At 47.8% G+C, this 14,616-nt stretch overlaps 1 long non-coding RNA gene across 1 annotated transcript; it reads left to right on the forward strand.

Annotated features, from left to right (window-relative positions):
* The first annotated feature begins 9,670 nt into the window (after positions 1-9,670).
* LOC147999956 (uncharacterized) lies at positions 9,671-13,962 on the forward strand. Its single transcript, XR_015641035.1, has 3 exons — positions 9,671-9,830; positions 10,195-10,483; positions 10,598-13,962. It is a non-coding gene; the product is annotated as an uncharacterized LOC147999956 (long non-coding RNA).
* The last annotated feature ends 654 nt before the right edge of the window (positions 13,963-14,616 follow it).

Raw genomic sequence — 14,616 nt, forward strand, 5'->3', positions numbered from 1 at the left:
TACATGTGTGTGTGTGTGGGGGGGGGGGAGTCCAGGTCTGTTGGGGGTTGGTCTGGTGCCACTATATATCTAATGTTAAAAAATACTGGTCCTGACAAGCACATTCTCACCTACACCAAATGATGTTACATGAACTTTGCTCACCAGTCTTCTCCGACTGGTTAAATAATTGGCTGACAGCCAATTACTGGGGAGAATAGAAGGAGGGAGAGCTTCAGTTCCTGAACTGGGGGTCACAGGTAGGAACCATGAGATGGAGAAGAAAAGAGGAGAGAGGAAGGAGAAAGAAGGGGAGAGAGCAGGAGGTCTCCATCTGATGGGATGGACCAGAGTGATGGAGCAGAAAGAGCTGGGGTGATACTCAAACAGCAAGTAACTTGGGGATCATAGCTGAGCAACAGCCAGCCCGGAGTAGAAAACTAACAGAGGCCATCTAGCAGAGGCTAAGGCTAGCAAGTGAATTTTCTGGAGAGGGTCCACCATTTTGCATGCCCTGTGATGGGTGAGCTCTGAGATGCAAGGTCACCAGACTTCATCCTAGGATTGCTTCTTGCAGTTGATATTCCTTTTTCTGTCGCTGTTACATTGCCTAACAATTCCTGGGCATCAGCCCACCCTACTGGGCAGATTCCCTGCAGATCAACATGAGGCTGGACTCTCAGATAGTAATGTTCTATAGATTCACTGATGATTTCACAATGTCTGATAATGATTTTACAGAACTCTTAAATTGATACACGTAATCTCAAGCCCCCCTATGGAATAAAGCCACCGGTAGAGCGCTGTAAACTTACTTCAGGTGTCTCAGGCCAATTGCACTAAGATAAGAAAGCAGGCTTGGGAAGGGTTTGTGATCAAAGAAAAACATTCATTATAGGTCAGGTCCAAGGATGAAGCCACAGGTGTGCGCTCTGATCAAGCAAGGCCATGTGAAACTGTTACTTTGAACTTATAATGAGCTAATAGAATGAAACACTCACTGCTTTGTTACTATTGTAACTCCCCTCTTGTGTAACATTTTATCTATGAGGTAATTCTCTCTTACGTAGAGAGCTTTTTGTCTAAAAGCTACAAAAGGCTGAAAGCAATAATAAAGTTTAACCATTTCTGCTTCACCTGGTTTGCTTCTTGTCCTTGATTTTCTCTCTTTCCTTCTCTTTTCTCTCTGGTTCACGAAGAGTTAACTAACTCCTGGCCAGTGAGGGACTCCAAGCCAGAGAGAAAAGAGCCCTAGCAATTTAAGCCTTCTTAGTTCCTTGCTGCTAACAGCAGGAGTTAATCCCTAGAAGTCAGGGCTTTTGGCCCTAGGATAGCAAAGAGTTAAAGGAAGAGAAAATTTACAAAAAGTAAGCAAATTTTGCCCCAGCAGCCATCAACACCACCCATTGCTTCCCTTCTGGGAAACCCTGGATTCTGGGCTGGTCACCAGCAGAAAAATAGTTTAGGGGTTGCCTTAGACAGGGTTTTACTGTTGTGAAGAGACACCGTGACCAAGGCAATTCTTTTTTTTTTTTTTTTTGGTTCTTTTTTTCAGAGCTGGGGACCGAACCCAGGGCCTTGCGCTTCCTAGGCAAGGGCTCTACCACTGAGATAAATCCCCAACCCCAGACCAAGGCAATTCTTATTAAGGACAACATTTAATTGGGGCTGGCATACAGTTCAGAGGTTCCGTCCGCTATCATCAAGGCGGGGAGCATGGTATCGTCCAGGCAGACATGGTGCTGGAAACAGAGATGAGAGTTCTGCATCTTGATCTGAAGGCAGTGAGGAGAAGGCTCTTTTCCACAGTAAGTGCATCTTGAGCATAGGCCCTCAAAGCCCACCCCCACAATAACACACTTCCTCCAACAAGGCCTCACCTACTCCGACATTTTCACACCTCATAGTGCCCCTCCCTGGACCAAGGGTATTCAAACCACCACAGGGGTAATCCCCCCATAACTGTGATAAAGCTGGTTAAATAAACAATAAGAATTTGCCCCAATTATTAGGGGCTGGCCATGTCATAATATTAACTGATAGAGTTATTAAATGCTCTACAACATCACAAGCCTTTTAACAGAAGGCTCACATGCATTTGTTAGTAGCTGACTGCCCCTAAGAAACTTCTTCATGGGAAGCTCAAAGATAACTGGGGCTGGAGAGATGCTCAGTGGTTAAGGCCAGTTCCCAGCTTCTGGGGATATTACGCCCTCTTCTGGCCTCTGTAGGCACTGTGCTCAGGTACAAACATGCAAACCAACATAATTAAAAATAAAGTCTTAAAACTGGAAGAGAAGGGGCTGGGGATTTAGCTCAGTGGTAGAGCGCTTACCTAGGAAGCGCAAGGCCCTGGGTTCGGTCCCCAGCTCCGAAAAAAAGAACCAAAAAAAAAAAAAAAAAACTGGAAGAGAAGCAGGAAGCACTGAGTTGCTGGGGGTAAGGATATGACAGTTAGGACATTGTAATTATCAGAATGAACTTTACCTCAAGGCTTATAAAGCTTAATCTTTGGTAGGCTCTTCTGAGGAACATTGTAAAGACATAGCCCTTCATACACATCCCAGTTAGCGTGCCTTGACTTCCCATTTATGATTCTTTGTTTTTTTTTCCCATTACAGATAAACATTTGTGTTTCATAAATAAATACAGAAAAACTATTGCATAGGGTCCCCCAAATTGTATACACTCCCGTCAGCCTGGTTCCCTATGGATTCTTCGTCCTATGAATCTAGACTTTGCTCACAGAGGCAAATGTGGCTGCAGGGCACAGAGAAGAGAGAATTCAGCCCTAACAGACCAGAGCCTCTAGTTACCTCCTCAGTCACACCAGAGAAACCACCAACATAAACAGACTAAAGTTAGGAGAAACAAAAACAAAAACAAAACAAAAAGAAAAACAAAAACAAAAAACGCTGTCTTAGGGTTTACTGCTGTGAAGAGATACCATTACCACGGCAACTCTTTTTTTTTTTGGGGGGGGGGGGTTCTTTTTTTCGTAGCTGGGGACCGAACCCAGGGCCTTGCGCTTCCTAGGTAAGCGCTCTACCACTGAGCTAAATCCCCAGCCCCTACCACGGCAACTCTTATGAAGAAAAACATTTAACTGGGGTTGGCTTACAGCTCAGAGGTTGGCTTTATTGTTACCTTTCAGCACACAGGCAGACATGGTCCTAGAGAGGTAGCTGAGAGTTCTACCTCTGGATCACAGGCAGCAGGAAGACACCATGAAACACTGGGCTGGACTTGAGCATCTGAAACCTCGAAGCCGGCCCCAGTGACCCACTTCCTCCAACAAGACCACACCTCCTAACAGTGCCACTCCCTATGGATCTACTGGCCAGAAGTCACGAGGAGACTATATGGATAAAGGATGTTTTCAGCCCAGTGAGCATAAATGGAGCCCAGAGGTTAAAAAAAAGAAGTTTTCTTTGGTCAAGGTCTTCAGTTAGGTCCAAGGACAGCCTGACACACTTCAGACACTAAAGACTCACGGCCATTTATCATTTTTCCTATATAATGATATTTCAGTAACCTTCCTGCTGATGTGGGGGGGGGAGGTGTACACGCATGAGCTCGTGGAGGGTTCAGCATCTCAGGTTTCTTGTTTCTGTACTTGAATCTAGGTGGGCATGGCCCTGAGGCTAGCATACATTTTGTTAGCATTCTCTTGCTGTAATGACACTTCCCAATACTTTATGGAAAGGAAGGTTTTCTCTTCTTTGATTATTTTATTTTATGTGCCTGGATGTCCGTGCAGCATGTCCTTGCAGTGCCTGTAGAATCCGGAAAAAGGCATCAGATCCCCTGAGACTGGAGTTACACATAGTTGCAAGCTGCCTCGTGGGTGCTGGGAATCAAACCAGGGTCCTACAGGAGAGCAACCGGATCTCTTAACCACTCTGATCTCAGATCTCTCAACCACTCCGCCATCTCTCCAGCCCTGAAGGATTTCTTTTGACTCCTGGTTTTGGAGATTTCAGCCCATGGTCGGTTGGCCTCATCACTTTGGGACCCATGTCAAACAAGAACATCAGAAGTGCAGGGGAAAGCCAAAAGCTTACTCCCAGAGGGAGAGAGAGGCTGGTTTCCCACAATCCCCTTCAGGGGCATGTCTGATGACCTACGACCTCCCTGGGTCTTAGCTGTCACAGCTTCCACTGCCTCTGAACAAAGCCTTCTACACACAGGCCTTTGGGGGCAAACCCGAATGATAGCCGTCACAGACCCCCACTTTGTTAGCTCTGGGTGCAGCTATTTCAGTCTGGAATGCCTGTCAAACGCTGCCATTTCAATACACAGCACTTTCCCCTATACCTACATCTGCCTAACAGGACCGCCTCACCTGGCTAGCGAAGGTGTCCGTGCCTGCCTCCTTCAAAGCTGCATTCAGAGTCACGCCCACTTGCCTCCCTGAGGATTAACTTTGGTGACTGGTAAGATCCCAGCAAAGGTTCTCACTTCATTTTCAAGGGATGGAAACCAATCTCCCAAAGGCAACGCCAACTAAGTGACTGACCACCACGGGCCAGAAGCTGCATCCCCCTCCTCCCAGTTCAGTGCTCACAGTCAGCCATGGGACTGAGCATCCGGCACCTTACGAGGCTTCTCGGATTCCTAGGTCTGACCATCCCAGAAGGCCAGTATGGCCAGGGAGCCAGGCCCTGACCTACCCTCCTTGTTGTGGTTTCATGGCTGACACCTAACCTGTTGCCCCAGAATTCAAATAAGGAAAGAATGAAACAGAATAGCAGAGGACTCTCGGGAGGAGGAGGTTTATTTCAGCCTACCGCTGCAGGTTACAATTCATCACCGAGGGAAACCAGAGCAGGAATTTGAGGCAGGAATTGAACCAAAGACCATGGAGGAATATGGCTTACTGACTGACTCCCTCTGCCTTCTTGGGCTTGCTTTCTTATGCCTCCCTGGGGATGGCCCTCTACATCAGCAATGAAGAAACAATGTCAGTCAGCCAGTCAGCCAATCAGCCAGTCAGCCAGTCAGCCAGTCAGCCAGTCAGCCAGCCAGCCAGTCTGTCTGTCTGTCTGTCTGTCTGTCTGTCTGTCTGTCTGTCTGTCTCTCTCTCTCTCTCTCTCTCTCTCTCTCTCTCTCTCTCTCTCTCTCACACACACACACACACACACACACACACACACAGCCCAGTCTGATGGAGGTGGTTCGTTAGCTGATGGTCCCTCTTCCCAGGAGACATTAGCTCATGTCAAGTTGACAAGAGCTCACCGGTGCAGACCAGAGTGCCCGGTCTTCTGTTTTGTGCTATCTGTGATGGAACATGCAGGTCTCAGACACCAAGCACCTAGACAAGCGACTGGAGACTAAGAAAGGCTGCTAAACATCTCTCTTCTCTGTTTCATACCGCTGAGAAATTAAACACCCACCCCCCCCTCCCTTCCGTACAGGATAGACACTTTGTCACTTTGGCTGAAAATGCTATGCCTCTCACCCCTCACTAATGTGCCAAAGACAAATAAAGCAAGCTTATCACCGTTTGTTAAGTTTGCCTCATTAACACATGCGTGGGGTGGGAGACAAGGGCAGAAAGACTGAGATAGGACAACTCTCTTCACTGTGAATCAGTTGGCAGCCCGTGGGCAGGTCTCAGGTTTCTAATAGAGGGCTCTCTTCTCTCACAAAGCTTTCCTTCCATAAGATTGTTTGTGGGGTGTACAGTGGAGCTTTGCTTCCCTGGGCTGGAGAGGAGTCTCTGTGGTTAAGAGCACTGGATGCTCTTGCAGAAGACCCAGGCTCGGTTCTCAGCACTCATGGGGCAAATCACGATTGTCTGTAACTCCCAATGCGGGGACTCAAACGCCCTCTTCTGGCCTCTGAGGGCACTGCTCACACATGGTACACATGCACACATGAAGGCAAAACACCCATATGCACAAAATAAAATGAGCTTTAGGGAAAGGGAAGCTTCTAGGCATTTCCCAAGCACTCCCTAGTTCACCCCCAGCACCCCCCAGCACCCCCTAGCTCCCCCCCCAACACCCTCCCGAGGTGTTAAGGAACTGCTCATGTGGCACTCGCTCCTCCCTGCTTCTTTTCCTTGTGCCTTCTAACTCTCTCCCTCTCCCCCTGACACTGACACCATCTCTCCATCTCCCTCCTAAATAGCCCTTGCCAGGAAAAGGCTGCCCCTTGGTTTGCAGCACTCACTCCCTGTCTGTATACACAATGCTGCTCACAAGGGCTTTCCGAGCAAGCTTCAGGCTTCTCCATGGCCATCTTGATGGACACACACACACACACACACACACACACACACACACACAGGTTCCAATTGGATGTTTCCTCCAATTCCAAGTGGAGAGGGCCAGTCTAAGGAAGCCCAGTTGACATCGTAGAATTCAAGGTCACCTGACTTTGCACTAGTATTTTTCCATATCACGGTCCCTTGGAGGCCAGGGTCAGTGCAGCAGCTCCTAAGTGTACTGTCCACCCCTGGCTACCACACATGCTTAGAAACTGCCTGAGGGACCCACCATACCTATCCAGTCATAAATACTTCAGTCTCATCCCCTCAGGGGTGTAGTACGTGGACAGCCACACAGAGGCAGTTTTGGTTCTAGTTTGGGATGTTTTATGAGTGACTAAGACAGACAGACCTTCTTGGGAATTGTACACTTAGACACAATAGCGGCTTCCACTAGGCTTCCCCAAACTCAAAAGCAGTCCCCGCTGCTAACAAGATTATCACAGGAACAGACGCTCTGGTTATCAGCAACCTCAAAAAACTACTTCTGTTTCCAGCTGTGATACCAGAGGCAAAGACTGACACACTGCCGCCACCCTCCCCCAACGGTCACCTGACTTGTCTCAAGTGTCACAGCATTTCAGGAGAGGTGTGAATAGAGTCACTGCCTTCTACCAGTGTGGTCAGCTCTGCCTTTGAAAAGTTCCCAATTCTGTTCCCACCCTGCCTCAAAATACCAATAGGGAATGTCTCCACCAATCTGATGACAGTGTTGGCTTCTGGGAGATGCCTCTCTCCCCCATCCCCAACACCCACCCCTGCCTCCACACACACTACAAGACAAGACAATCACTACGGGCAGTGGGGTGTTAGCCATGACAACTATTCGGCCCAATGTCTCCACAGAAACGTCTCAGTCTGTTGGAAGCTACACACACACACACACACACACACACACACACACACACACATCACACACATACACATACCACACAACACACACATCACACACACACACATACCACACATCACACACACACCACACATCACACACCACACATCACACACACACACATACACACACCACATATACACACACACACACATACACACACCACATATACACACACCACACACACACACATACACACACCACATATACACACACCACACACACACATACACACACCACACACATCACACACACCACACACATCACACACACACACACATCACACACACACACCACACACACACACACATCACACACATCACATACACACATCCAAAGGCATAGAAAAACTCAAATGCCAGTGAATTCAGAAGAAAGATGACCCAAAAAACTTCAGAGGGAAAAAAATACAACATTCAGGACCCAGGATCGTTTTTAAATCCCGGCTCTTCGTGTTGGTCATGCCCGTTACCCCTTGGCATTCAAACCTGCCAAGTTTATAAACCACGTGCTTCATTTCCTATCCCAGACACATCAATCAGTGTTTGATAAACCCCTCTGAACAGGTATGTGTTCATAACCGCAAACCACCAGCTAACATGCGGACAAACCCTCTTTTTTATTTTATAAACACACGCTGTTCTCTGTGTTACAAATGGAGAAGTAACTGGCCAGTGCATCGGTGCCAGAGCAAACACTCGGCTGCCGTAAGAGGCCGGTCCTGGGGTCTGGACAGTGAGGCCTGTTGAGGACAGACTGGGGGGTGGTTATTGATCATCGACTCAAATGGACCTGCAGTCCTACGAAACACGCTTCTGGGTGTGTCTAGGAGATGCTTCCGGGAAGGTTTAACTGAGGAGGGACGGCCACACTGAGTATGGGTAACACCTTCCTCCGACTGGGACCAGACCAGAAGCGCAGCAGAAGTGAGCTGAACATGGCTGTCCATGTCTTCTGCCTCCCGACTGCGGATGTGATGTGACCAGTCACTTCCCACACCAGCCACCATGTCTTCCCCCCATGACAGACAGTGTCCTTTGCACAGTGAAGCGAAAAAAGCCTCCTTTAAGCTGCTTCTGGTGAGGGATTTTGTCATGGAATTTTAAAAATAACTAATACAGATGGCCAATGAGGAAGTCAGAAGGTCCAACCTAGCCTCCCTCCAGAGCTGCCTGCCTCCTGGGTGGCTGTGGCCTCCATTTTCCAGAGACACATGAGACCAGGGGGTCTTTATGCCTAGCATCATCAGTGAAGTTATCCAATATGTCTCCCACTTTCCCCATCCCCGTAAAGAAAAACAAGCAGCTGAAAGATAAGCAGGGATTGGAGAGATGGCTCTGCGGTTAAGAGCACCGGCTGCTCTTCCAGAGGTCCCGAGTTCAAACCCTAGCACCCACCGGACGGCTCATAACCATCTGTAACTCAAGTCCAAGGGGATCTGACACCCTCACACATACATGCGGACAAAACACACATAAAATAAAATGTAAATATGTAACATATAAAATATATTAAAAATAAAACGTAAAATAGAATTAAATAAATGGTAAGATGGTCTATGGTAGGTTGTGGTGTGGGGACAAGAGCCAAGGAGAAGCACGGTGACAGCCGTGACCTTCGAAATGCACCTCTGTAGGCAGATGCTTTCGATTACTGTGCTTCACCTGCTAAAGAGGCTTCACATGGAGTACACAGCAACTGTCCTGCCGACAGGCGTCCACCCAACTGTCCTGCCGACAGGCGTCCACCCAACCGTCCTGCCGACAGGCGTCCACCCAACCGTCCTGCCGACAGGCGTCCACCCAGCCTCAGTGACACCTTCGAAGCCTTCTGTTTTGATTTGGGTTGTTTGTTTGTTTGTTTTTGTTTTGTTTTGTTGTTTTGTTTTCTATTTGGTTTTTTTGTTGTTGGGTTTTTTGCTTTTTTTTTTTTTTTAATTTTTAAACAAGGTTTTTCTGTGTAGCCCCCGCTGTCCTGGAGCTCACTGTTGTACACCAGGCTGGCCTCAGAGTTCTTACACTAGTTGCTTTACAAGTGTTTCTCTAGAGAGAGCAGTAACCGTCATTTCAGAGTAAGCCCCCTTTACACACATTGTTAACAGAGACTCCAGTGCTGTTACTGAAAAGGCAAGACATTCACCAGCCACCAAAGAAAACCAGACAAGGTATTCAATCCCATCCAGATCTTGGCTGCTAATGTAGTGTCAGGGAAAAGTAGTGATCCCCTCCCCAAAACAGACAGGAGCCGGTCTGATGCTACTCACAGCAGGGTCTTTATTCTATCTGAGCTAGCTTGGACCCCTCCAATATACCACCATCACACGGGATGGTTTTGAGGTGGGGGAGGCTTTACAGTAAGGAGCAAGCATCTAACTGGAAAGCTACTGTGGCCTTTAACATAATTGGCTGGTGCTGGGAGTCATGTCATAAACTTAACTTTCTGTTCCCCTCTGCATTGGTGGTCACTAGGCAGGGGGTGGGCTTGTAACCTAGGGTGCAGGTTTGCTGAGGGTGTAACCTGGAGACACTGGTCTGTTGGGGATTAGCCTAGAGACTAGTTTCCTTGGAGGGCAACTTGGAAACTAATGCTAGGTACCAGGCTGTTAGTTTACCTGAGTTTAAACTAAGGTCAGGTTCTCTAAAATGGAGTCTGAACTTAAAAGATTTGGCCTCTCACAAACAGGTGAAGTGACAAGGCTAATGGAGAGAGGGGAGAAGAGAGGAGAGGACAGGAGAGTGAGAGACAGTGTGTGTGTATATGTGTGTGTGTGTGTGTGTGTGTGTGTGAGAGAGAGAGAGAGAGAGAGAGAGAGAGAGAGAAGGAGGGGGAGGAGGAAGAGGAGGAGGAGGAAGTGGAGGAGGAGGAGGAGGAGGGAAGAGGAGAGAGTGTGCTGCCTTTTAATTGGTTGAACTGCCCAAAGGTCGGAAGTAGACCTGTTGAGTGTGTGTTTCTTAGTCTCTGTGGCATCATCACCAAATGTGCTGCTGACTTAGATCTGCAAACATCAGCCTCTTCTGTAATGTCTCTCCACGTCTCTAACCTCCAGACATATTCTAGATGTCCCTGATGACCACATGCTTCTGAACATTGCTAGAAGGATCCCAAATGCCTACCACATATGCCACATAAGTCAATCTTCCTCCATGCCTGAGCACCGCCCACTCTCCAGAAGGTAGTATGAAGTCTCTTCTCTGCAGGTCACAGAGGACATAGGGTCCCACTTGCTTTTCTCAGTGAGGAAAGCAGGACAGAGCCACCAAGAAGGAGGAAAAGGAAGAGGAGGAAGAAAATGGAGCAGCGTGAGCTAGACTGGGTGATCGAAGAAAAAGTACCAGGTACCTCCTCCTCCCCTTCTCCCTCTCCTCCCCCTCCTCCCCTTCCCCCCTCTCTTCCTCCCCTTCCTCCCTCTCCTCCTCATTCTCCTCCTCTTCCTCCTCCCCTACTCCCAGGAGAAGTTACAACACATACCGCTCACTAAGGAATCACCCTCTCATTAAGGCATTTTGAGCCTCACTGAACATGAAGCCATCTTGCCCACTAATGACTGCAGAACTGGATGCTGCTGGATTCCTTTAACACAGCTATCTGGAGTCACAATTCAGCCTGCAAGAAAAAAAATTTCTTATTTCTGGAAGAGGGAAACTGACTTACTATTGACTGACTCCTAATATGCTCCGAAACCACAGGACTAGCGGACACACGTGCAAGCATACCTAACTGTCTCTGATGAAGCCATACAAACCGTGTCATGCCCTCCCAGGCCAGAGATATGGATGAACAAATGGGAGTGGACTCCGTGGCTGACTTCATAAATGCCCCGCCCCAAGCAGGGACAGTGAGTCTAAGAAAAGGTTGCCCAAGGCAAGGTGTTGAGCGGGATGGCAGGTGGGCTGGCAAACAGCTGATCAGAAACCTGGGGTAGGCAGCTCTCAGTAGTTCCTAGGATCTATTCCTACTTTAGTAGACAGACAGACAGACAGACAGACAAGCCCCACCTTCACCTGAGAAAAGCTAGAAATGGAGCAAGTCTTCAAAGTATAGAAGCATAGCTTGGTTTCTTTCTTTATTTCTTTTTACCTGTGTGTGAGGGGGGAGTGTGTGTGTGTGTGTGTGTGTGTGTGTGTGTGAGAGAGAGAGAGAGAGAGAGAGAGAGAGAGAGAGAGAGAGAGAAAGTCCCTGCTCTCATGGATCTTTGACCATCTGACCAGCCATCAGGACACAGATCAACTTTAGTTAGGGTGATTCAAGATTTATAAAGTTATGAGAGACTGAGGGAAGGAACACCCGTGATGGGCAAAGGTCATTGGCTGGGAGCTCAGGGTACCTGGGACACCTCAGCACAGAGAAGCATTTCAGGAGTCTCAGGTGCTGGCTGAACAGGTTTTTGTCAGGAGAAAGGGAATTGATGCTTTAATCTAACTAAGGCTAGGCATGAATTTTTTACACCCTACTCTAATAAAGGTTCAACTTCCCCTCTAGCCCACCACCACCAGAGGTAGGAAAGAATGGTTATTAGGACCCATGGGAAGTGGACCTGTTTAGAAATGGTTCTTTGGAGCAAGTCCAATCTTTGTTGTTCTTAGTCCAGCCCACTAGCAAACACCAAACACGAATCAGCAGCCCAGTACACTCACAGACACCACAGGTGAGTCAGCAAGGGAGGGCAGCTCAATCCAGAAGAACCTGGATTGGTTTGCCAATCTGCCCAGTCTGCAGACGTGGCAAGAAGCCGGAGGATCCTCACAAGAAGCTTCTCTCTATGAAGTCATCACAAGTGAAGCTCAGCAACGCGGTGTAAGGCGAACCGATACATGCATTCATCAACGAAGACCAGCGAGCGAGGCAGAGCGAAACACCGCACGTCCTTTATGTGTGTGCTATAACAAAATATCCTCTCACCTGTGTGCCCTGGCAAAACATCGTTTGATATAACTGACTTTCCAAAGAACCTGGAAGTTTCCACTTCAGGCAGAGACACATGTGTGGGCTGAGAATTCCCCAGACAAGGTCAGAGAAGGAGAAACCCCACCAACGAAGGGAGTCCCCCATATTGCACCGAACCCCAACAAGGTCAGAGAAGGAGAAACCCCACCAACGAAGGGAGTCCCCCATATTGCACCGAACCCAGAGGTATCAGGAAAGACTGTAAGGTGGGGTGCTGTTAACTTCAGGGTACACTTTCTTGTTGTTGAGATAAGAGTTCAAAATCATTGTGGCTGGTCTCTGGGACCTCCGTATGTTACATATGACGTCAACATCAAAAGCAACAAAGAAAATAACAAACTGAACTTCCTAGCAATTCAATTTCTCTGTTTCAAAAAAAGACATCAGCAAGAAAGTGAAAAGGACCAGAGAATGTAGGGAAAACTCCAAAGTTCATCTGGAAAGAAGTCCATATGTAGGATATGCAGTGAACTCTTATTTCTCCGAAGTGAAAAAAGACAACTGAAGGTAAAACTGAGCCAAGACTTGAAATGGATATTTCTCCAGAGAAGATACACAAATAGCCGAGAGTCACCGGAGAAAAATACACTGCATCAGTGGCCATTAGGAAAACTAACTGGCAGGCCGAGGTGCTCTATCCTCTTTAGCACCACAGGAACGCGTGGGAGCCATAGCACTGCAGAATACGAAGGAGTCGGAGCCTGCGCACTGAGGGACACGAAGGAGCGGGAGCCTGCGCACTCTGGGAAGGCTTGGAAAATGATGAGGTCACTTCCGGAGCACTCTGGCGGTCTCTCAAGAGACAATATCAAGTTAGCATGACTTGGCGCTTCCTCCTCTGCTATCTACCCAAGAGAATTGCAACCACGTCTACACAAAGACTCACACAGCACTGTATATAGCTGAAGCCAAAAAGTGTAAACATACACACTCCCAGTAACTCTAACTTGAATGTGGCGTGTCCGCATCGTAGAATACTATTTGACAATTTAAAAAAAGCACAAAATACTAGCAGTTACACGGGTGAACCTTGAGAACATTATTCCTAATTTTTAAAGTCAGTTGCAGGATATGTTGCACTATTCTATTTTTATAGAAACGCCTCTGAGAGAATAATTTACAGAGACAGAAAACGCTTCCGTGTTCTGGGTTGGCAGCTGGTAAGACAGGAGCTGGCTCTGGAGCAGCGTGAGGCCTCTGGAATGGGGAAAAAAATGTGTCCTAACAACTACTGATGGTCGCACCGCTCTGAATACAGTGAAAAAACGGGATTTCATATTTTGTGGGTCCATTTTATGGGCTCTTTCTCAATGAGACTCAGCCTTGGGGAGAAGAGGAAGAAAAGCGGAAGGACGAGGAAGATGCGGTTTGTCCTGCATCTAACCCGGAGCCACCGCGAACACACTCTCCCAGACAGGGGAGACCGCCCAAGACAGCATCTCAAGTGTATGTTCTACATGAGTCCCATAAGTGGACCTGTAGAAAACACCTTGATAAATTCCCACTCTAGACTGCATTTACAGATGCTTTCCCTAATAGAATGGAGTCAGTTTGTCTAAACCAAGCTAACACTTGGCAGTCAGAAGGCTTCTGGGAGAACAGACAAGAAAAATGGTTAATCACACACACACACACACACACACACACACACACACACACCAGCTCAGACAGGGTCCTGAGATTCATCTGGTCTAACTCAGGGGATTTCCCAGCTAAGGACTTGAACACTCACAGCCTTTGCATCCAAACATAGAGGCCTCCCTGACTACTTCCCAAGTAGAGAATCTGAGAAGCAACTTTCCCTGCAAGCAACATCCCCCTCCCACCATAAACTAACTATGTTGCTGGAATGACAGCCCCGTCTCTCTCATCCACATTGACTGCAAACCCAGAGCCAGGATTGCAGATGCAGCATGAGCCCACGTTAACATTTGGAGACCCCAGTGGTTCTTGCTGAAAAGCCACTCCATTGATTCTTCTATGTATAAACTGCGTTTGTAGGAAATTCTGGTTAATGCGAATTTTAACTTTTCATCTTTCATACACACCCTTAACTCAATGGTCAAGTTATTAAGCTACTGGTAAACAGAGAGAGAGAGAGAGAGAGAGAGAGAGAGAGAGAGAGAGAGAGAGAGAGAGAGAGAGAGAGGAGTTCATGTGTGCACGGCTGCACGTGTGTGCATGTGGAGGCCAGATATCCTTCTTCAGGCACCATCCATCTTCGTTGTTTGAGGCAGAGTCTCTCACTAGCCTGGAATCACCAAGTAGGCTGGGCTATGGCAAACAGCCCCCAGGGGTTAGCCTGTCCCCTCCTCCCAATGCAAGGATTGAGTACAGGCCCCGCACATGGTGCTGCTGAAACATCAAGCACCGAGCTAAGTCCATGCCCCCTCCCCCACCAGATGGTAATTTCTAAAACCTTTTAACAGTTTATGGAAAAAGTGTTCTGATGGTCTGGGGACGGACCTTAAAGCTAAGTCCAAAGAGATTGCCTTCATTGAAGGAACAGGAGGGTTGGAGGCTG

This window comes from Rattus norvegicus, chromosome 17, assembly GCF_021556685.1.
Source record: "Rattus norvegicus strain SHRSP/BbbUtx chromosome 17, alternate assembly SHRSP_T2T, whole genome shotgun sequence".
Taxonomy (NCBI): domain Eukaryota; kingdom Metazoa; phylum Chordata; class Mammalia; order Rodentia; family Muridae; genus Rattus; species Rattus norvegicus.